Source organism: Nelumbo lutea, chromosome 8 (assembly GCF_056320005.1).
Source record: "Nelumbo lutea isolate HS-2025 chromosome 8, American lotus-T2T, whole genome shotgun sequence".
Classification (NCBI taxonomy): domain Eukaryota; kingdom Viridiplantae; phylum Streptophyta; class Magnoliopsida; order Proteales; family Nelumbonaceae; genus Nelumbo; species Nelumbo lutea.
The window spans coordinates 39,240,643-39,265,388 of NC_142691.1; positions in this window are offsets into that span (position 1 = coordinate 39,240,643).

Genomic DNA, 24,746 nt, shown 5'->3' on the forward strand with positions numbered 1-24,746 from the left:
ATGCCCAACTGGGCAGCAGTCTGGAAGGCTAAATGAATACATAACCCTAAATGGGCCTTAAGCCCATTTGAACTGGGCTAATTTGATTAGTCATTATGGGGCGAATTCTGAGATAAGATCAGCTGATAGGATTGGGCCCACACCCTATCCACTCAGATAGTCCAAGATCTAAATGAGATTTAGATCTAGAAACTTCCTAATTAGATTAGGAGATGGCTGATCTAATCTGTAGATAAGATAAGGATTATCCCTTATCTTAAAGGGACTTGTAATATAGACATGATTTGGGTAAGCAACTCCTAATGGGGTTAGGAGCTGATTCCTTTAAGTCTATAAAAGGAAGAGGGGGGCGGCAACCTTTGGACACACAGAACAGACAAACACAGAGATAGTCTTGTCTTCAGAGCTAAGATCATAGAAGAGAGAATTCTGCACCCTGCAAATACTCTCTAACCGCCCCCTTCCTGCAGCCGCCGCCTACAACAGTTCGATCTCCATTGCTTGGGAGAAATCAAGATTGGATCTTGATTCTAGTCTTTTGGAGAAAAGATTGGTGGGAGTTGTATTCGCAAGCCGTCCAGGTGATTCTTGAGAAGGATCAAGTACTTTTGAAAGAACATTGTTGATTCTGCTCCTCCCTGCACTGCGCCATCTTCAGTGGGAGCAAATTTTAGTTCCTACCTTGGGCGTGAACACCTCCATTGAGGGATATTGTTTCTCTGTATCAAGTATTATCTCTCCCTACTCCTTTTGGTTCAGATCTGGTTCAGTTTTATGGTTCAAGAATGATCCTTGAAAATATGATTTTCTAAATAGGGAATTCGATTCCCAGTTGAAGGGAGAAAAAATTTTTGAAATTCGCCCCCTTTATTCTGCATTCTTTGGGCGTCCATATGATGGATTTCCTATCCCTTCACCAACTTGTCTGCACTTGTTCTTTTAACATGTGTTGGACAACCCCAAATCTTCATGTTTCTGACACTTGGGTTCTTTCCAGTCCAAAGTTCATATGGAGTATTCGGAACTGGTTTGGTTGGAACCCGATTCAGCATGTAAATCACAATCTCTAATGCGTAACCCCAAAAGAATGTGGGTAACTTTGAGTGTATAAAAAGTGACTGAACCATATCCAATAAGGTCCTATTCCTCCTCTTTGAGACACCGTTAAGTCGTGGTGTAGCAGGAGGAGCTAATTATGATACTATCCCATTGTCCTTTAGGTAGTCCCTGAATTCATTAGAGAGATACTCGCCATGTCGATTTGATCGAAGGGCTTTAATTTCTCTCCTCAACTATTTTTCGACCTCTTGTCTGAACTCTTTGAACTTTTCAAAGGATTCTGACTTGTGTCTCATTAGGTACACGTAACCATATCGTGAAAAATCATCGGTGAAAGTGATGAAGTACACGTGTTGATTCGGTGTCCTAACACTCAGGGACTACATACATCAGTATGTATAAGGCCAAGTGTGCCTGTACATCATTCAGGCTTACAGTTAAATGGTCATTTCGTCATCTTGCCTTGTAGGCAAGGCTCACAAGTGGGAAAATCTTCTACAATCAGAAAATCCAAAGAACCATCATTTACCAACCTTGTAATTCGGTCAACATCGATGTGGCCAAGTCGGTAATGCCACAGACACATGGGATTAACTATATCATGGGCTCTCTTATTGGGGATTCAGCCGACGTAGTTTCGGTTATGTTAGTTTCTAGAGAAGGATGTAGAACATAAAGACCGTTCTCCAGTTCCCCATATGCGATGAATCTGTTATTTCTTTTAATAGTAATCGTATTACTAAAGAAGACAAAATAACCATCTGCACTAAGACAAAAATCAAAATTTTCCTTAAATTTTGTACATAAAGACAAATTTTTAGTACAATTGTTCCTTCTCTAAAAAGTAACTCCACGGTTCCTATGGCTACGGCTGCAACAGTTGTAGTACTCCCCAAGTAGAGCGTGACTTCTCCTTCACCCAGCCTTCTGCTTACCTTGAACCCCTGCAATGAGTTATACACATGAGTTGAAGCCCCGAAGTCAATACACCAGGACGCAGAAGCTACCAATAAGTTGGTTTCTATAACAAAAGTTTTGATATTACCTTTTTGGATTCCAGGTAGGCAGGACAGTTCCTTTTCCAGTGGCCAGTCTTCTTGCAAAAAGGATAGGCATCTGATGCCTTGTCCTTCCTCTGTTTCTTGGGTTTGGCAGCCTTCTTCTGGGGCTTTCTCTTTGCCTTCATTTTCTTGCCCGATTTGCCAGTTTCAACAAGCATAGCAATGGGCTCATCCTTTTTAATCAATTCTTCGGCCCTCTACAACATATTGCTGAGTTCCTGCAAGCTGACGTTCAGCTTGTTCATGTTGTAGTTCATGATGAATGGATTAAAGGATGGAGGTAGAGAGTTGAGAATAACATCGATCTGTGTTACCAGATCCAGCCCGGATCCAAGAGCCTCCAGTTCATTGATATAACCCATCATCCAAAGACAATGGTCATGAACTTGTTGGCCCTTGGACATCTGCACGGTCATGAATAGTTTCATGACCTTCTGTTGAGTAGAACGATTCTACTCTTTGTACATTGTCTGTAGACTGTCCAATACATCCTTGGCAAGTTCGATCTGATCGAACTACCTCTGTATTGGGTTGTCCAAGGAGGCAATGATATAGCTGCGGGCAAGGGAGTTTTACTCCTCCCATTCTTGGTATTCTCTTCTCTGGGCCTCAGTAACCCTATCTCCCAAATGATTCGGGGCAGGATTCTTGGTTACCTTATCCAACTTTTCAGAGGTTAAGGCCAACATAAGGATCCTGTACCAGTCAGCATAGTTTGGTTCCTTCAACTTGTTGTCATCAAGCAGCTTTGCAAATTGTTCGTTTGCCATTTTTTGAGAAAAGAGCAAACATCAGTCCACAACCTGATTTGATTCAGGTTCATTACATAGATATGGGTTTTAATCTACGTTCCATTTCCATTTAATCATCTCTGAGATTTCCCTCATTTTTCAATGATGGAGACCATGGGTTGTCTTTGGAAATGTGAGAAATCATATAGGTGCATGGAGCCAATTGTTTCAGTTGCAAAACCCCACCACCTTTCTGTGAAGGATCATATCCACTCATCATATGAGTTTTCCCTTTGGCCTCTGTTAAATAAGGTTCAGAGCCGTTTTCAAGTAAACCTTTCTATCCAGTGAGTGCTTACCCATCATGTTCGTGAACACCAAGGTACCATGAGAGAGTTCCCATTTTCTGGTGAAGCCCTTCCCACATTGGTCTATGACGCCCCTATCATCTTATGAAACATTCAGACAAGCCCAACAACAAATGGATAGCCCATTTTCTGGTGCGTTTCCTCATTACTGAAGGACCCATCCTCATGCTAATGATGGAAGGCCTTCAGAGAGTTCATCATATGAATCTCCCTATCACATGCACTCATATCAGCTGGAGGGAACAATCAATTACACCCTAGTTTGATCTAGGTCAAACCCAAGTAGCTCCCACTGACTTTCATAAAGTCAGATTTTGGTGGGCCCAAATTGGCTAGGGTCCCGCACGTAACCTCTCCCATCTATGAAATCTCTTCTTCTGCGAGTTCTCCTTTTCTGTGCCGCCATCTTCGATCCAAAATAAAATAAATAGAAATCCTAATTTCTATTAATAATTACATCATATTGAATACCTATACATTCAGTCTAAAAAATAAAAAAAAACTATTTTATAGACCAAATGTAATAAAGTAATCGATAAACTACAAAATCGCAGGTTCCCTACGCAAATCAAGAATTTGATCTCCTCTTGTATGAACAGCCCATAAATCAAGAAAATAATAAAGAACAATTCTAAATAATATTCAGATTTATATAAAAATTAATTCTAGATTATTCGCCCATAATTTTGGGAACAAATTTCCCAAAACACATCTGCGCAAATTGCGTAGAACGCCTTCTGCCCATTCGCGCAAGTTGGGATCTGAAACAAATTGGTTCAAGATTTGAACCATGGCTTTGATACCACTGAAGGGATGAGAGATCCATCGTATGGACGCCCAAAACTTGTGGAATAAAGGGGAGAATTTCAAAAAATTTTTCTCCCTTTCAACTGGGAATCGCATTTCCTATTTAGAAAATCATATTTTCAAGGATCAATCTTGAACCATAAACTGAACTAGATCTGAACCAAAAGAAGTAGGAGAGGATTATACCTAATACGGAGAAATAATATCTCCCAACGAAGGTGTTCACACCCAAGGAAGGATCCAAAGATTGCTCCCACTGAAGATGGCGCAGTGTAGGATGGAGCAGAATCAGCGGTGTTCTTCTCCAAGAACTCTATCCTTCACAAGAAATAGCAGGATGGCACGTGAGCACAACTTCCTATCAATTATTTCTCAAAGAACTGATGTCAAGATCAAATCTTGACTTCTCTCACAACCGGAGATCGAACTAGATGTCTCGTGGCTGCAAGAAGGAGGCGGCAAGAAAGATCTTTGCAGGAATTGTAGAAATCTTTCTTTTGTAATTTCAGCTCTCAAGAGGATCTGATTATGTGATTCTTCTTTTGTAAACCCAAAGGATCAGCTCTTAGTCCAATTAGAAGCTGTCTGATCCAAATCATTTGGATCATACCTCACTTTAGGTGATAAGGATAAACCCTTGTCTTATCTGCAGATTAGATCAGCCTTTTCCTAATCTCATTAGGAGGCTTCTAGATCTGAATCATATTCAGATCTGGACTCTCTGAGTGAATAGAGTTAAGACCCTATCCTATCTGCTGATCCATCTCAGAATTCGTCCATATTTAACTTATTAAATAAGTCTAGTTCAAAATGGGCTTTATGCCCATTAAGCTTATGTGCTCACTTAACCTTCGTAACTGCTGCCCAGTTGGGCTTACTTGTATGGCGTGGGACCCAAGCATTGATCTACAAATCAGCCACATGGGTTTGGCCCAGCCTTTGTTACAAGGCCTGGCCGAAAACACTGTTATGGACAATGCACCCCCTAAAACCCGTCAAATGGGCTCTATGGGCCCAACACTTACCCTAAGTGGTCCTAGTGCCAAGCCACCTTGTAACACCCAGGTACTGTGGGCAGATGTAAGATTAGCCCATCAGGTATTATCCTCAATGGTCTTACACTTAACCTCTCAGCCCATAATGATCAAACACTGCCCGACAAGAGAGGACCTCTCCCTCGTCTGCAAGGATCAGTGTTGCACTCTCTACTTATATGGATCCCGGGAATTAAAACCTTTTTGCAAACATTTTAGAAACCATAATATATGTACTTTCATATCTCATATAAAATATATTTTGCAAAAGAAATCTCAATGTTTGAAATCGGCTGCCGGCAGTCTTGGTTTCCATTAATGAGAGTGCATCCCCGATCATTACCTTTTTACGACAAAGGGGCTGATCCTGTCACTATGATCACCCACTCAGATGAATTATCAGACTGTCCCAGCATACCCAGGTTTTGACCCCCATTAAGGATCTCACTGATTGGTACATCAAAGATAGACCAATCCGACACCTAGTGCAGTATCATAATCGAGTCTAGGGGTTGGATGTAACTTTCCAGTTTTTCCCATTAATCTCCAAGGTCCAGGGCAATATTGGAAATCTGGTCCAGTTCAAGGATTCAATTAATCCTACACTGTATGTGCCTTGGGTCTCACCTTGGCAGCTGAGATAGGCCACCCCAACCGACTTGGTGGCACAACAGTGTTAGCCTTATCAGGATAGGTCTCCCTAGACCGACCCACTGGCTGTGAACATTCTAAACTAACACGAGTCTCATTAAGTGTCCAATTTAAGGGTATTGCATAGAAGCATACCAAGGGAACATGAATCAAATATGCACTTTTATTGATTTACAATAAACTCATAAAGTACATCATTCTGATTGAAGCTAAGGGCAAACAAAATTGTCTAACACCATGCATTTCTACTGTGGACCTAGCAAAAAATCTAAATTCTTAAGTAAAAAGCGTACCAGTTCGGACCGTAGGGGCTCCTTGACGGAAGCACCGATCTGAAGCATTTGGGTAGGGTCCACTACCGAGGTCGGAATGGAGACAGTCTCCTCTATGGGCACAGCTCGCTCCTCACTCTGATCCACAGGTTGCTCCAGCTCGAGGTCGTCGGCCACCTTAGCTTTTCCCTTGAGGGCAGCAACACTGCACTTGCAGTACTCAAGATGGTCACCCCGCGCTACCCGAATACCAAAGTCCATGGGGAACTTCATGAGTAGTAGGTGGACACCATAGCTCGTAAGGTAAGGGTAATCGACCGACCTACTATGGCGTTGATTGGGGAGGGGGGGTCGTGACCACCAAGAACTCGTGGTTGAGCCTTCCAATGCTAGGCCAGGTGCCAACTTCCACAGGTACTGTTACTCTTCCTAGGGGTCGAACTTCCTCTCCGCTGAAGCCAACCATCGGAGTGTTTGTGGACTTTTGGTCGCTCTCCTGAAGCTGGAGTTTGTTGAAGGCTGCTTTGAAGAGGATATCTGCAAAACTACTTGAATCAATGAGGACTCACTTGACTTCAAAGTCGTTGACCCTCATTTTTATGACGAGCGCGTCGTCATGGGGTAGTGGACCCGCATGCATCATCCTCTGTGAAGAGGATGGGGCCTTCTGTCCTTGGCCATTTTGGAGGGTTCTGTTCCCTGCCGAATTCATGAGCTAACGCGCGAGCTACTGCTGAAGTGCAACCCGCCACAATCGATCCTCCGACTATGATGTGGATGATCCCCCGAACTGGTCTCTCTTTGGGGGGCTGCTTCTGCGGTTGTGATGAACTTACAATTTATCTATAATTTTTTAGGACTTTAGCATGGATTTTTATGCCGGTTTTATTAATTTTTGCCTTAATTTAGCTTAATGCTAAGAATAAGTTCAGGGATAATCAATCCAAGAAAAGGAAGGAAAAAGACAAGAAAAGAAGGTTCAAAAAGACCAATTTCAGTCCAGCCCGGTCGTGGAAGCAAGAGAGAGCACTTCGGCCCAAAAAGAGCAAGTGAATTCCTTGAGAAAACCCAAGAAAATAAAGCCTAGCTATGAGGAGAATTCGGCCCAGCAAGGAAGGCCCATTTTTAGCCCAAATAACAGCCTAGAGTGTAGCCCACATGAGCTCAAAAGCAAGCTAAGTTGTAGCCCAAATAGCAGCCCAAAGGGAGCTAGGGGCGGCAACTCCTAGATGTTTCTTGAAGAGAAGGAGGGAGCACTCTAGAAGGTTCATGAGGGGTGTAATACACCCCATTCTAGAGGCTTCATGAAGGGGCAAGAGCCCCCTTGAAAAACTATATAAGGAGGCCTCTAGGAGGGGAGAAAGGGGTTCAATTGCTTGAGAGGAAGGCTCTCCCACTCTTAGAGGTTCGGCCACCTTGAGAGAAGAGAAGAGAAGAAGGCTAGGCGCAAGGAAGAAGAAGAAGAAGGGCTGAAGGAAGTTCAAGACAAGCAAGCTAGAAGAAGAAGGTGAGTTCGAATTGAGAGTTTGTGATTCAAAGATCTTCTGTAATAAATCATTTGTAGTTTCATTCTCTTTTGATTTGAATTCAGTTTCTTAGTTATATGTTCTTTCTTCTTTCTCCTTGTTTCCATTCTTCCTTGATGTATTTCAGCTTGTAAAATTTCAGTTCAGCAATCTAATTCTTTTTGATTCATTCAAATGGTCATGCATTGTATTTGAAGTTTCTTGAATAAGGGTGTGATTGTAGATTAATTCGGCCAACTAACCTTCAAAACTCAGATCTGAATTCTCAGATCTGAGATTGCAAGATCTGAATTGCTTGAAAGAGAATTCAGATCTGCAATTTTCAGATTGGGCGAATTAATCTACAGCTTGGAATTCCTAGAGTGCTTGAGAGAGACTCTAGGAATTCAGATCTACTATTCAAGAACTGAATTGAGTGCAAGGTTAGAGATAATTTGCACAATTCAGTTGGTGATCAATTCAGATTTGAATTGATGCCTTAGAAGTGTTTGAAGAAATGCATGCATGGGGATTAGATTCTTGCTAGAGATAGAAGAACCATCACTCATGCATAGGATGAACATGCGCTTGAGAGAGGCTATTCATGACCTTGGGGTTTCACCAAACCAAGGCTCAATCATGATTTATTCGAATGATCCAAATTGATAGATTGCTGAATTCTGAGATTGACATTTACTGCTTACTCTTCTAACCTGAATTGAAGGCAATTGGGCCAATGATTTAGATAGATTTTAATTTAGGATTTCTTAGCTTTCATTAGAGTTTTGATTTATTTGTTGATCAGATAAGAAATGTTCAATTTAGTATTGGTAATTGTTTCCTAAATCCTCGTGGGAACGATACTTCACTCACTACTTTATTACTTGAACGGCTAGTGCACTTGCTAGTGTCACAATGAGCCACACATCAGGTTGCTCCGCTGTCGGCTAGATTTGGGGGCATCTCTACCTTGTTCCCCCTATCAACCTGCTTTATTATCACTATTATTTTGTACAAAATTCCTTAAATATCCGTGATGGATAAGCTCTTCTATCTCATGGCAGAGGTTTTTATAACTTTTGGTACTATGACTGTGGTCTTTATGAAAGCTACAGTACAACTTTTTATTCTGGGTGTTGGGGTCGGCCTTCAACCGAGGCGGCCACTTAATGTATGGGGCATAATTGATCGCAATGAGGATCTCGGCCCGCTTTGTGTTGAGGGGTGTGTAGTCCCTTTCTGCCGCTGGGGCCCAGGAGGGCTGGACTGGCCTTGCCCCCCGAGCTGTATCCTTCTTCTTTCTGCTGTCACTTGGAGAAGGGGGCTCCGACTCCCTCTTTCTTTTTTCTGAGACCTGCTCACCCCTCTGGTTGATTTCTTCTTCCATCCCAATGAACTGATCGGCGAGCTTAAGAAACTCAGTCACGGTTTTGGGTTGGTTGACAACTACATGCCACTTGAACTCCTTATGAGTGATACCCCACTTCGCTGTCGTGAGGCGAACTATAGGATCCAGGTAGGGTATCTACAAACAAGCATCACTGAACAACTTGATGTAGCTCTGGATCTACTCCCCTTCCTTCTGCACTATGCTAAGGAGGCTCTCTTGGGTTCGTGGACACCTCTTGCTAGTGACGAAGTGAGAGGTAAAATCTTGCATGAATTGTGCCCAACTTCTTATCGAGCCGGGTGTGAGGTTTCAGTACCAAGTGCGGGCGAGTCCCTTGAAGGTAGTGGAAATGGCCACGCACATGCAGAACTCGCTAGCTCTTGCTAGGTGCATCTAGGACTAGAAAGTGTCCACATGGTCATTTGGATCAAATAACCCATCATACTTATCCAGAGGAGGGAGCTTGAAGTCCCTTGGCATGGGAATAGCAAGGAGTTCTGGAGATAACCGGGAAGAAACCGGCAGGAGGGGGGTATCTATCACCTCAGCCGAGCATATCTCCTCCTATCCTTTGAGCTCGGGAGAGGCCCTGGAAGTAGTTCGGTGAGTTCTCTGGCGCCTTCGTTGCTGCTTTACTAGTTCGGCATTGGTGCTCGACGCCTCGGTTTTGCCAAGCTTGATAGGTTTGGACTGCTGGTGACGACTCTCGACCGAAGGGCCCTGTCTGTACCCCGCTGCTAGGACCTCAAACGGGTTGTCTGCTAACGGGAGCTCGAACTGTGAAGGTTGTGGTGACATGGGCTTTGTTGGGTGAGAGGCCCCTGAACCGCCCACAGGCTGCGAGGCGGGTGCCGAGGTGGCCGTCGACATCTCTTTCTTGCCACGGGAAGAGGTGCGGCTCTTGGCTTGATCTTGGACCTAGGAGGCTTCTTCTCGATGGGGCACAACTGAGGGTTCAGGAGAGGTTGCTCCTATAGTAGAAGGGAGTGGAGCAATGGCGGGTGCCACTATAAGAGGCACATTCAGACTGGGGACTCCATCCACAGTAAGGGGGACGGTAAACTGTCCAATGTAGACAGTAGGAAGCTAGGGCTGATCCCCACTAGCGTTCGGGTTGTTGCAACATCTGGCATCGCTAGAAGAATCCATGAAGAATGCTAAGTTTTTTTTTTTTGAAGGAACTTGTGAAAGCTTAGAGGAAGGCTTTTAGAAGCGTTTCCCATAGACGGCGCCAAATGATGCGGCACGATCCGGGCACTCCTAGCTGGTTGCTGACTGGCTCCTTGTTGATAATGGACGGCACCTGAGAAGATGGAAAAGAAAGATTTCCGGGGATTTACCCAGTGGAATACTCTGAAGCTTAAGTCAGAATGTTGGGGAAGGAGAAAAAAGAGTGTGAAAGCTAAGAGTGTAGGTCGCGCTTTATCACCGTGCTCGAGAGATTAGCTCGCGAGCAAGTAAAGACTCAGGTTGAGAATATGAGAGTGCAAAAGTATTCAAAAGTTTGAGAAAAAAATCCCTTTTCTTCTTTGCCTCAAGGGCTTTTATAGGGGAGTTCTTGTCAAATCGGGCGTAACCGCCACTGGGCCCCTGCCACAGTCGTTACCTACCAGGGCTGCACAGGTGATCGTTGCAACATACCTCTTGCTCGGATGAGTGACACATCTTAAACGGGTAGGCACGCCTTCGCCTGCTGAGAGACATGGGTGCAGACTATCAAAAGGACAGGGACGTCGCCATCAGTCAAGAGACGTTGCACAGTCTGATTGGTACAGTTTGTCAGGTAGAAGCTTCCTGAGAAACATTCGCACTGCTCATTCACAAGCTACTTTGTGGCAAGCTTAGGAATACTTCGGGGTTACCCTTACTAAGGTTGTTCTCTGGGGTGACTTATCCGCTTAGGGGCTGGAGCGAATTGGTTTCCCTAGCTCACGAGCTGAAGCAGTCTTGGAGTATCCCCTTTTGGGTTACTCGGGGGACCCAAAGCTCGTGTTTTAGTGAGCTCCTCCTATAGCGGACTATGGTATAGTGAGCTGCTCTATGGGCTCGTTACTTAGTCGTGATCAAGCTATGATGCTGAGTTGTTGCCCGTGCTGAGTCAGGTCCATGTGTCATCATTTCATAGGTCGGGTCAAATCATCCTCCATCAGCATTCAATTGTAAATTCAAAAGGCACTTCTTTCTGAAGCAAGGTAGATAGTGGCTTGGCAATTTTTGAGAAATCCTTAATAAACCTCCTATAGAAGCCGACATGCCCTAAGAAACTTCTCACAGAATGAACAGATTATGGGGGTGGCAACTTTTCAATTGCCTCCACCTTGGCCTTGTTAACTTCTATACCTCTGTTAGAGGTCTTGTTGAAGGGATGAGATATCCATCATATGGACACCCAAATCTTGTGGAATAGAAAGGGTGAATTTCAAAAATTTCTCTTCATCCTACTGGGAATCGTATTCCCTATTTAAAAAAAATCATATTTTTCAAGAATCAATCTTGAACCAAGAACTGAACCAGATCTGAACAAAAGTAGTAGGAGGGGGATATACCTGATACGGAGAAATAGTATCTCCCAATGGAGGTGTTCACGTCCAAGGAAGGAAACAGAAACTGCTCCCATTGAAGATGGCACAGTACAGGATGGAGCAGAATTAGCAGTGTTCTTCAAAAGAACCAAATCCTTCGCAAATGTCAGTTGGATGGCACACGATCACTTCTTCTAATCATCCCTTTCACAAAGGACTAATATCTCCCAATGGAGGTGTTCACACACAAGGAAGGAACCAAAAACTACTTCCACTGAAGATGGCGCAGTGTAGGAAGTGGCAGAATCAGCAGCGTCCTTCAAAAGAACCAGATCCTTCACAAGTATCAGCTGGATGGCACGTGAGCATTTCTTCTAATCAGCCCTTTCACAAAGGACTGATATCAAGATCCAATCTTGATCAATCCCACTAATAAGAGAAGATCGAGCTGGCAGATATGGCGGCGGCAGGAAGGAGGCGGCAAGAGAGATTTAGCGCAGTGATGCTGAATTCTCTCTTCTGTGATTTCAGCTCTAAAGAGGATGTGAATATATTGTCATATAAAGGCTGCCACCCCTTCCTCCTTTAATAATCTTAAAGGGATCAGCTCCTAATCCCATTAGGAGTTGCTGATCCAAATCATATTTTGATTAGAATTCCCTTTAAGTGATAAGGGTAAACCCATATCTTATATGCAGATTAGATCAACCTCCTCCTAATCCTATTAGGAGGTTTCCAGATCTGAATCACATTCAGATCTGGACTCTCTGAGTGGAGAGGGTTGAGACCCAATCCTATCTACTAATCTGATCTCAGAAGTCACCCCTTATTTAATTGATCAAATAAGCCCAATTCGAAATGGGATTTAGGCCCAATAAGGTTATGTGCTCACTTAGCCTTCCAAAGTGCTGCCTAGTTTGGCTTCTTTGTATGGCGTCGGACCCAAACATTGATCAACACATCAGCCACATGGGTTCAGCCCAGCCTTTGTTACAAGGCCTGGCTGAATACACTGTTATGGACAGTGCACCCCCTGAAACCCATCACATGGCCTCTATGGGCCCAACACTTACCCTAAGTCGTCCTTGGGCCAAGCCACCTTGTAACACTGATGAGACTAAAAAGTACCATATTTTTATCCCCAAATATTCACTCTTCTTCATTAATTTAACACTTAATTGGACTCATTAATCTTGTATTTCGATTCTGGGCAAGCAAGAAGGCGATTAGAAGAAAACAAGGCTAATCGGATGATTTTGTATAGTTTCAACACCATTCGGTAATCTTAGCATAATTCTCTATTCCAGACTCCGATTTGGGTAATTCAAGTTGCATGGGAAAGATGAGGGATAGGCCCACAACTTTTATATTTTGGGTGTTGACAGATTCGGTTCACATTGAAGAATAAATTGAGCCCGAAATCGAAGCAAGTTTGCAGCAAATCCCATTTCACAACTGAAGCCCAATTCGTAGAAGAGTCCTGTAGCGGCCCAAGTTATTAAAGAAGACCAACTTGAATTCAAAAATGAAGAGTCCTATCAGATTTAAATTTCAATTGTAATCCTAAAAAGATAAGAGATTGCGATTACTAGATAGGATAGATAGAAGTAGATCAGATTAGGACTTTTTAATTTTAAAGTTAATCTCCTAAAGGGAGTTGGAGAGAACCCCTCCTCCTAAAGCTATATAAAGGGGGGGGGGGGGGTGGACTAGCATTAGGCATCAATTAGAAAATCATCACTCAATCACTGAAGCACTCAATCAAGAAAGTTCAGTTCGGCCTTCTGAGAAGCAGAGCATGGAGGATTCAAAAATCATGAGCAGTTAAGCTTTTCTTTCTAGTTCAAGGGGGCATGTTTGATTGTGTCATTGTGAGGTTCTGTATTTAATTCAAGTATTCATTGGTTCTAGTGCAAATTTTCATTGGATGTTAATGTTAATTAGTCTGACAAATTAATTAATGTTGATTTCCTACTGCTATCCATGGTTCGGTGATCCGTAATTGTCATGAATAGTTGTACAACTAGCAATTAGGTTAATATCTTTCTGGGTCAATTGTTTGTGACAACCTTTCACCAATGTATTGACATGTTTTAACCTAAAGGGAATCAACAGAACAAGATTCGATAATTGCAGCTATCTCAATTATTGTTATTTTGGTTTAATTGCTTTCACAAAGTTTAATGCTATCACTAGTTAATATGGAGCGCTATCGTACCCAGTCGATTAGTGATAAGTGTTGATCGAATGTTGGGTTTAGTCAGCTGATTTAGGAAAAGACAAGGTTTATTATGGCTATCCTAATAAATCTAAGGTTAAATGCTTGAATTGCAAGACTGCCAATGTTTACCTATGATCGATGACCAATTGATTAATCCGAACCCTTGAATCAGAATTAGATAAGACTGAATTCTCTTGTTTGATATTCTTATTGCTTTCTTGATTCTTTTAGAAATTTTAAATATTTAATTTTCCCACTCTATTACATTGAGCATTCAGCTAAGAAATTATTCCCTAGCTCCCTGTGGGATTCGACCTAGTAATTACTACAAAAATTTTATTGTGGGACTAGCATTAATTTTGAGGGCTTGGACAACCCGCCAAACACCTAAGGACTATGGGTAGATGCAAGATTTGCCCATCAGGTATTACCCTCAATGGCCTTACACTTAACCTCTCAGCCCATAATGATCAAACACTGTCCGACAAGAGAGGACCTCTCCCTCGGTTGCAAGGAACAGTGCTGCACTCTCTACTCACATGGATCCTGGGAATTAAAACCTTTTGCAAATGTTTAGAAACTGTAATATATATACTTTAATATCTCATATAAAATATATTTTTCAAAACAAATCTCAACGGTTGAAATCGGCTGCCGACAGTCTTGGTTTCCATCAAAGAGTGTGCATCCCCGATCATTACCTTTGTCCGACAAAGGGGCTAATCCTATCACTATGATCACCCACTCAGATGAATTCTCAGATTGTCCCAATATACCCAGGTTTTGACCCCCACTAAGGATCTCACTGATTGGCATATCAAAGATAGCCCAATCTAACACTTAGTGTAGTATCATAATTGAGTCTAGGGGTTAGGTGTAACTTTCTAGTTTTGCCCATAAATCTCCAAGGTCCAGGGCAATATTGGAAATCTGGTCCGGTTCACCCTGGCAGTTGAGACAGGCCACCCCAATATTTGGCAGCACACCAGTGTCAACCTTGGCAAGATAAATCTCCCCAGACTTATCCAACGGCTGTGAATATTCTAAACTAACACGAGTCTCATAAGTGTCCAGTTTAAGGCTGAAAGAATGGTAGGATCCATCTAATGGACGCCATAAAGGTTGCGGAATGGGTGGGAGAATTTCAAAAATTTCCTACCTTCTCCCAACTGAGAATCATATTCCCTAAATTTAGAATACAATATTCAAGGATCCTACTTGAACCATAATCAAACCAGATCTGTACCAAAAAGACAAATGGGAGGAATATACCTGATCCGGAGAAGCACTATCTCCCAAAGTTGGTGTTCACGCCCAAAGAATGCTCCAAGATCCGTTCCTGCTGAAGATGACACAGCTGTGGATGGAACAGAACCAGCAGAGTGCGTCCTACACATTGGATCCTTCACAAGAATCCTCTGGAAGTACTAAACACTGAATCTTTTTCAGTCTTTCTTGCAAGACTGATGTCAAGAACAGATTTCTTGACTTTCTTTTTCTGCAAAGATCTAATCTTGCAAAAACAGATGGCGGCGGTAGGAGGAGAACTTCAAAGGCGAAAAAGCTGAACTGCTTCTTCTTTCTTTATCTGGAGTATGAGATCTGATCTCAATTCGTAGGAACCTTTCTTGCGATTTTTCTTGATTCGAAATCTGTTGTATTTCTCTCCTTTTTAGTTAGGGTTTCTCCTCCTTTCTTCTTGATTAAGAATCCTCCTAATTAGGAGTTATCCCAATCCAAATCAGTATTTGGATAGGGGATAATCTTAATCCTATCTGCAGATAAAGTTAGCTTACTCCTGATCTTATCAGGAGGTTACCAGATTCAAATCTAACTTGAATTTGGTCTCCAAGAGTGGATAAGGCTAAAGGCCCAATCCTTTTACTAACATTAATCTCAGATTCGCCCCAAGGATGGGTGAACATATCAGCCCACCTCGAAATGGGCTTCTGGCCCATTAAGTGTTCAGTGTCTAATTACTTTCCAATCTGCTGCCCAATTGGGCTTCTTTGTATGGTGTGGGACCCAAGCATTGATCTACACACCAGCCACATGGGTTCGGCCCAGCCTTTAATACAAGGCCCAGCCGAATTCACTGAAAAACTCAATGAACCCCTTGAGTCCATCATATGGACCCTATGGGCCCAACACTTACATTAAGTGGTCCTTGGGCCTAGCCATCTTATAAAAACCCAGGGACTGTGGGCAAGTGCAAGATTAGCCCATCAGGTATTATCCTCAATGGTCTTACACTTAACCTCTCAGCCCTTAATGATCAAGCACTACCCGACAAGAGAGGACCTCTCCCTCGGCTGCAAGGAACAGTGCCGCACTCTCCTCTCACATGGATCCCGGGAATTAAAACCATTTGCAAACAATTTGAAATCGTACATATATATATAAATATATTAATTTTGCAAAACAAAATTCCAACGATTGAAATCAACTGCCGACAGTTTGGTTTCCATCAGAGAGAGTGCATTCCCGATCATTACCCTTTGTCCGACAAAGTGGCTGATTTTGTCACTATGATCACCCACTCAGATGAATTCTCAAACTGCCCCAACATACCCAGGTTTTGATCCCCGCTAAGGATCTCACTGATTGGCATATCAAAGGAAGCCTGATCCAACACCTAGTGAAGTGTCATAATCGAGTCTAGGGGTCAGGTGTAACTTTCCAGTTTTTCCCATCTATCTCCAAGGTCCAGGGCAATACTGGAAATCTGGTCCGGTTCAAGGATTCAAGTAATCCCATACTGCATGTGCCTCGGGTCTTACCCTGGTGGCTGAGACAGGCCATCCCAACACTTGGTGGCACACCAGTATCAGCCTTGGCAGGATAAATCTCCCCAGACTTATCCAACGGCTGTGAACATTTAAAACTAACACGAGTCTCTATAAATGTCCAGTTTTAGGGTTTTACACAGAATTAAACCAAACAACATGAATCAAACATGCACTTTATTTATTTCCATTAAATAACAAAAGTACATCAAATCAGATTGAAGATAAGGGCATACAAAAACTGTCTAACAAAGGCTATTACACAAAAACACACCATAGGAACAAGAATCAAATATGTACTTTATTCATTTATAATAAATTCATAAGGTACATCATTCTGATTGGAGCTAAGGGCATACAACTGTCTAACAAAATAAATAAAATCATGTCCAATTTATGGAGACATTATAGTAGACGTCATTTAATATTCTAAATACTTAAATCAAATGCCCACATACATTAGCTCACAACATTGGTTGTCCCTTGGAACAACATTGTTCTTGCTTTTTGGGTGTTTGAATGATAATTATCTCTTGTAAAGACGAATTCATAATCATTATTGTAAATTAAAGACCAGGAGCTTACCTATTACTAATTTACAAGGATTACTAAATAAAATAAGCTGAAAAAACAGAGATGTTCCTAGCCACCTTCCCAAGGTCCCTTTTTATTGCCTCTTGCAAGATGCCAAAAACATGAATTACCACATTCTTTTGAGGAGAAATCATTGAAGAAAAGAAGAAAATGAAAAAAATCATCCTCATATAATAGAAAGAAGAGTGAAGTGTGATGAACTGCACCATTGCCACTTGTAGAGTCATGTTCCCTAGTCGTTGCCAAGCATTCTTTGCACAATGCAATCAATGCCCACCATCGATCACTCATATATAGCAGATCCAATCCCTATTATTAATTTATTATAGCTAGAAAACAAACCATACCAAGTTTTGGTGAAGGGTTAATCCCTAGGTGTTTTTCACATTATCCTTTTGCCTGAGTTCTCAAACTCCAACAGAGAGTAGAATTAATGACAAAGCCCAATCTCCTAATATATCCAATAATAACTATGTTGAGGACCATAACCCCACCCAAATTTTATGATTTGTTTTCTAGGTTCCTTCTTATAGCTTACCTCAGATTTGAGCTTTTCATTCTCCTTGGCAATGGAATCGTATTCAGAGGAGAGAGTCGTAAGAAGATTTGAGGACATCGTAATTCATCTCGAGTTGCTTAGTCTTCCAGCACACTCGTCTTTTTTGAAACCAAACGGTGACTTGCCATGGTTGTAAACAGGGGCCTTTTGGCGATCTGGATCTTTTGCTCTGACTCCAGCTTGTTTTCCGCCTCGAAGCTATTCTCCAATAGGTTAACCTAGGCATAAGAGATAAGACCATGCCAATTATATATGCACCCAAAATAATCAATTTTTAATTAAACAAAATTTATAAGATTGAAGAAATTTTTTTCTTTCAACAAGCTGGAATTTTCAACAGGATTTGAACAATTTATTTCATTTAATTAGATAAGAGTAGGGTGGCAATTTTTCACCCAACCAGATGAACCCGCCCAACCCACCCAGAATCTAATCAGCCCAACCTGCCCATTTATTTGGCGAGTTGTGTGATCTGTTGGACAGTTTTGTATGCCCTTAGCTTCAATCAGAATGATGTACTTTATGAGTTTATTGTAAATGAATAAAAGTGCATATTTGATTCATCTTCCCTTGGTATGTTTCTGTGTAATACCCTTAAACTGGACACTTTATGAGACTCGTGTTAGTTTAGAATGTTTACAGCCAGTGGGTCGGTCTGGGGAGACCTATCCTGACAAGGCTGACACTGTGGTGCCACCAAGTCGGTTGGGGTGGCCTGTCGCAACTGCCAGGGTGAGACCCTAGGCACATACGGTGTATGATTAATTGAATCTATGAACTGGACCAGATTTTCAGTATTGCCTAGGACCTTGGAGATTGATGGGCAAAACTGAAAAGTTACACCCGACCCCTAGACTCAATTATAATACTGCACTAGGTGTCAGATTGGGTTGTCTTTGATGTACCAATCAGTGAGATCCTTAGCGGGGGTCAAAACCTGGGTATGTTGGGACAGTCTGAGAATTCATCTGAGTGGGTGATCATAGTGACAGGATCAGCCCCTTTGTCGAACAAAGGTAATGATCGGGGATGCACTCTCACTGATGGAAACCAAGATTGCCGGCAGCCGATTTCAATCATTGAGATTTGTTTTGCAAAATAAATTTTATATGAGATGTAAAAGTATGTATATATTATGGTTTCTAAAATGTTTACCAGAAGGTTTTAAGTTCGCGGGATCCATACAAATAGAGAGTGGAACACTGTTCCTTGCAGCCGAGGGAGAGGTCCTCTCTTGTCGGGCAGTGTATGATCATTATGGGCTGAGAGGTTAAGTGTAAGACCATTGAGGATAATACCTGATGGGCTAATCTTGCATCTACCCATAGTCCCTAAGTGTTACAAGGTGGCTTGGACCAGGGACCACTTAGGGTAAGTGTTGGGCCCATAGATCCCATTTGATGGGTTTCAGGGAGTGCACTATCCATAACAGTGTATTCGGCCAGACCTTGTAACAAAGGTTGGGCCGAACCCATGTGGCTGATGTGTAGATCAATGCTTGGTTCCCACGCCATACAAGGAAGCCCAACTGGGCAGCAGTTAGGAAGGTTAAGTGAGCACATAAGCTTAACCGGCCTAAAGCCCATTTCGAACTGGGCTATTTAGTTAGTTAGTTAATTAAAGGGTCTTGACACTACCCACTTAGAGAGTTTAGATCTGAATGTGATTCAGATCTAGAAACCTCCTAATGAGATTAGGAGAAAGATGATCTAATCTGTAGATAAGATAAGGGTTTATCCTTATCACCTGAAGAGGAGGCTGATCCAAATATGATTTGGATAAGCAGCTCCTAATTGGATTAGGAGCTGATCCTTTAGGTTAGCAAAAGGAGGGAGCGGTAGCCTTTAGAAGAATCAGAGTTATTTACATCCTCTTGAGTGCTGAAATCACAGAAGGAAGAATTAAGCATCCCTACGTAATTCTTTCTTGCCGCCTCCCTATTCTTGCCACCCCTGTTTGCCAGTTCGATCTCCAGCTGTGGGAGAAGTCAAGATTCGATCTTGACATCAGTTCTTTGATAAAGAACCGATAGGAATTTGTGCTCACGTTCCATCTTGTTAATTCTTATGAAGGACTGAGTTCTTGGAGAAGAACACTGTTGAATTTGCTCCATCCTACACTGCGCCATCTTTAGTGGGAGCAGTCTTTGGATCCTTCCTTGGGCGTGAACACCTTCGTTGGGAGATACTATTTCTCCGTATCAGGTATAATCCTTTCTTACTCATTTTGGTTCAGATCTAGTTCAGTTTATGGTGCAAGAATGATCATTGAAAATATGATTTTCTAAATAGGGAATGTGATTCCCAGTTGAAGGGAGAGAAAAATTTTTCAAATTCGCCCCCTTATTCCACAATCTTTGGGCGTCCATACGATGGATCTCTCATTCCTTCAGTGGTATCAGAGCCATGGTTCAAATCTTGAACCAATTTATTTAAGATCTGAACCTACACAAATGGACAGAAGGTGTTCTACCCAGTTTGCGCAGATGTGTTTTGACAAATTTGTTCCCAAAATTAATGGGTGAATAATCTGAAATTAATTTTATATAAATCTGATTATTATTTAGAACTGTTCTTCTTGATTTTATTGATTTATGGGTTGTTCGTACAAGAGGAGATCGAAATCTTGATTTGTGCAGGGAACCTGCGATTTTGTAGTTTTTGAATTATTTTGTTGCATTTGGTCTATAAAATATATTTTTTTTATTTTTTAGACTGAATGTATAGGTATTCGATCTGATGTAATCATTAATAGAAATAGGATTTCTATTTATTTTTATTTTTGGATCGAAGATGGTAGCGCAGAAAAGGAGATTTCATAGAGAAGGAGATTTCGCAGATGGGAGAATTACAATCTGCGATTTGCAGTTTATGAAACTGCAAACTGTGATCTAACCTCTATTTTGTAGGATGGATTGTGTGAACAGCCCTGTTTGACTGATTCTTGATTTTCTTTTATTAGTATTTAATTTTAGATTATTTTCTTGAATTAAAGATTTAATTAAAGATCAAGCCCTAGACCCATTCGAACCAAGATTGGTTCAAACTGTTTGGACCGAATCTAGGGTTTAATCAAGGCTGAAAGTCAGCCCTAATTTTTCCACTAATGGGCCTAAGGATTGAGATTTAATTAAATTGTTAATTCGGCCCAACTTGTAAAGGCCCTGTTTTAAATAGTTAAAACTGCTAAAAGACAACTTAACACTTAAAGCTATATGGGCTGAACCATTCGACCCATATACCTAGATAATATTAATGGTTACTATTATGGATTTAAAATGGGCTTCAAATGGGCCTTACAAATTAATTGATTGGATCAATTTATCCCTGCATAAGATGTTTGGATGTTTGATGTGCTACGTATTTGGGCCATAAGTGCTTGGCCCATGCTCAATCGACAATGGCTCTTGTGCACACCATGGCTGAATGCACATTATTTCCATGGTGTCCCATTTGGTCATTGGATGACCTCCCTCAGTGGTGGATCCCACACCTCATCAAGAGGTCACATGCGGAACCCTAGCCGATTTAGGCCCACCGAAATCTAGCTTTATGAAAGTCAGTGGGAGCCACTTTGGTTTGACCGAAAATTAGAACTAGGGCATAATTAACTGTTCCCTCTAGCTAATATGAGTGCATGTGATAGGGAGATTCATATGATGAACTCTCTAAAGGCCTTCCATCATTAGTATGAGGATGGGTCCTTTAGTAATGAGGAAACGCACCAAAAAATGGGCTATCCATTTGTTGTTGGGCTTGTTTAAGTGTTACATAAGATGATAGGGGCATCATAGACTGATGTGGGAGGGGCTTCACCAGAAAATGAGAACTCTCTCACGGTACCTTGGCGTTCATGAATATGATCAGTAAGCACTCACTAGACAAAAAGGTTTACCTGAAAATGGCTCTGAAGCTTGTCTGACAGAGGCCAAAGGGAAAACTCATATGATGAGTGGATATGATCCTTCACAGAAAGGTGGTGGGGTTATGCAACTAAAAAAGTTGGCTCCATGCACCCTATGTGATTTCCCACATTTCTAGAGGCAACCCGTAGTCTCCGTCACTAAGAAAGGAGGGAAATCTTAGAGATAAATAAATGGAAATGGAACGTAGACTAAAATCCATATCTATGAAATGAACATGAATCAAATATAGTTGTGGACTGATGTTTGCTCTTTTATCAGAAAATGGCAAATGGATCATTTGCAAAATTGCTTGATGACAACAAGTTGAAGGGCCCAAACAATGTCAACTGGTACAGTGAGATCCTTAGCGGGGGCCAAAACTTGGGTATGTTGGGACAGTCTGAGAATTCATCTGAGTGGGTGATGATTAGCCCCTTTGTCGGACAAAGGTAATGATCGGGGATGCACTCTCATTGATGGAAACCAAGATTGCTGGTAGCCGATTTCAATTGTTGAGATTTGTTTTGCAAAATATATTTTATATGAGATATAAAAGCATGGGACTCCGGCTTGTACCTAATTGAACCTAAGTGCAACTGGGAGTTGTTGGACAGTTTTTGTATGCCTTTAGCTTCAATCAATTTTGATGTACTTTTGATATTTAATGTAAACAAATGAAGTACATGTTTGATTCATATTGTGTGGTATACTTCTGTGTAAGAACCTAAAACAGGACACTTAATGAGACTTGTGTTGGTTTTGAATGTTCATAGCCATTGGATAAGTCTGGGGAGATTTATCCTGCCAAGGCTAACACTGGAGTGCTGCCAACTGTTGGGGTGGCTTGTCTCAGCTACCAGGGTGAGACCCAAGGCACATGTAGTGTAGGATTAATTAAACCCTTGACCGGACCAGATTTCCAGTATTGCCCTGGATCTTGGAGATTGATGGGCAAAACTGGAAAGTTACACCTGACCCCTAGACCCGATTATGGTATTGCACTAGATGTCAGATTGGGCTGTCTTTGATATGCCAATCAGTGAGATCCTTAGCGGGGGTCAAAATTTGGGTATGTTGGGACAGTTTGAGAATTCATCTCAGTGGGTGATCATAGTGATGGGATCAACCCCTTTGTCGGACAAAGGTAATGATCGGGGATGCAATCTCTCTGATGGAAACCAAACTGCCGGCAGTTGATTTCAATCATTGGAATTTTGTTTTGCAAAATTTATATATATGATATATATTTAAGTATGGTTTCAAAATGTTTGCAAATGGTTTTAATTCCCGGGATCCATGTAATTAGAGAGTGCAACACTGTTCCTTGTAGCCGAGGGAGAGGTCCTCTCTTGTCGGGCAGTGCTTGATCAATATGGGCTAAGAGGTTAAGTGTAAGGCCATTTGAGATGATACCTGATGGGCTAATCTTGCACCTGCTCACAGTCGTTGGGTTTTTATAAGATGGCTTGGCCCAGGGACCACTTAGTGTAAGTGTTGGGCCCATAGGGTCCATGTGATGGGCTCAGGGGGTTCACTGGGCTCTCTAGTGAATTCGGCTAGGCTTTGTAACAAAGGCTAGACCGAACCCATGTGGCTGATGTGTAGATCAATGCTTGGGTCCCATGCCATACAAAGAAGCCCAACTGGGCAACAGTTTGGAAGACTTTTGAGCACATAACCTTAATGGGCCTAAAGCCCATTTCGAACTGGCCTGATTTGATCTGTCATTATTAAGGGGCGAATCTGAGATTTGTATGATCCCAAAAGCTTATCTAATCTGCATATAGGATTAATAAGAGTCATAATCCAAATACTGATTTGGATAAGGGGTAACTCCTGATATGATCAGGAAATCCTTTTCTTAATCATTAAGAAACTGGAAGAAACCCTAATAGAATTACAAGAATTTGAACCCTAGGGACACATAACATACACAACCTACAGTTTTGTGAGATAGGATTGCAGAAACCCTAGAGAAAAGAAAAGTAGTTCGCCATCTATTTCTCTAGCTCCCTCCAGTTGCAACCGCCATCCATTTGTCACAGTTTGTTTTCTCTGTTAGAGAAATATCAAGAAAATTTCTTGATATCAGTCTTTCTTGAAAGGCTGATTCGGTTTGGTGCTCATTGTCATCCAAAGGATTCTTGTGAAGGATTTAGTGCGTAGGATGCAACCTACTGGTTCTGTTCCACAGTTGTTGTGTCATCTTCACGAGGAGCAGATCTTGGTTCCTTCTTTGGGCATGAACACCAACGTTGGGAGAAACTTTTTCTCTGGATCAGGTATAATTGTTCCCTTCACTTTTGGTTCAGATTTGGTTTGGTTCTGGTTCAAGTAGGATGGATTCTACCATCCCTTTCTTTGACCTACTATGGCATTGTACGGGGAGGGAGTCACGACTACCAAGAAATCATGGTTGAGCCTTACCATGCTAGGCTAGGTGCTGACCTCCACAGGTACGGTGACTCTTACCAGGGGCTTGACTTCCTCTCCGCTAAAACCTACCAAGGGAGTGGTTTCAGGCTTTAGGTCACTCTCCCAGAGCTGAAGTTTGTTGAATGCTGCTTTGAAAAGGATGTCTACCGAGTTGCTAGAGTCGACGAGGACACGCCTGACTTCAAAGTCATTAATCTTTATCTTTATGATGAGTGCGTCATCGGGGGGTAGTGGACCCTGCGCACATCATTCTTCATGAATAAGAACGGGTCTTCCATCCTTGGCCGCTTTGGGGGATTCTGCTCTTCCCTGGCAGCCTCGCGAGCTGATGTCTGAGCTACAGCCTAGGTGCAGCCCACGACAATTAAACCTCCGACAATCACATGAATAGTTCCCCAAACTGGTCTTTCTTCAGGGGGCTGCCTCTGCGGCTGCTCTGCTTGCCTACTAGATTTGGGAGCATCTCTATTCTGCTCCCCCTGCCGACCTGATTTATTATTATTATTATTCTATACAAAATTTCTTAAGTATCCACGACGGATGAGTTCCTCTATCTCGTCGCAGAGGTTTTTACAATTTTCGGTACTATGACCATGGTCTTTATGGAAATTACAATACAATTTTTTATTTCATACACTAGGATCCATCTTCAGCTAAGGTGGCCACTTCACATACGGGGCATCCTTGATTGCCATAAGGATCTCACCCGCTTCGCGTTTAGGGGCATGTAGTTAGTCCTTTCTGCCACTAGAGCTCGGAAAGGATGACCTGGCCTTGCCCCTTGAGGTTGGTCCTTCTTCTTCTTGCTAACACACTAAGTTGAGGGCTTTGTCTCCCTTTTTCTTT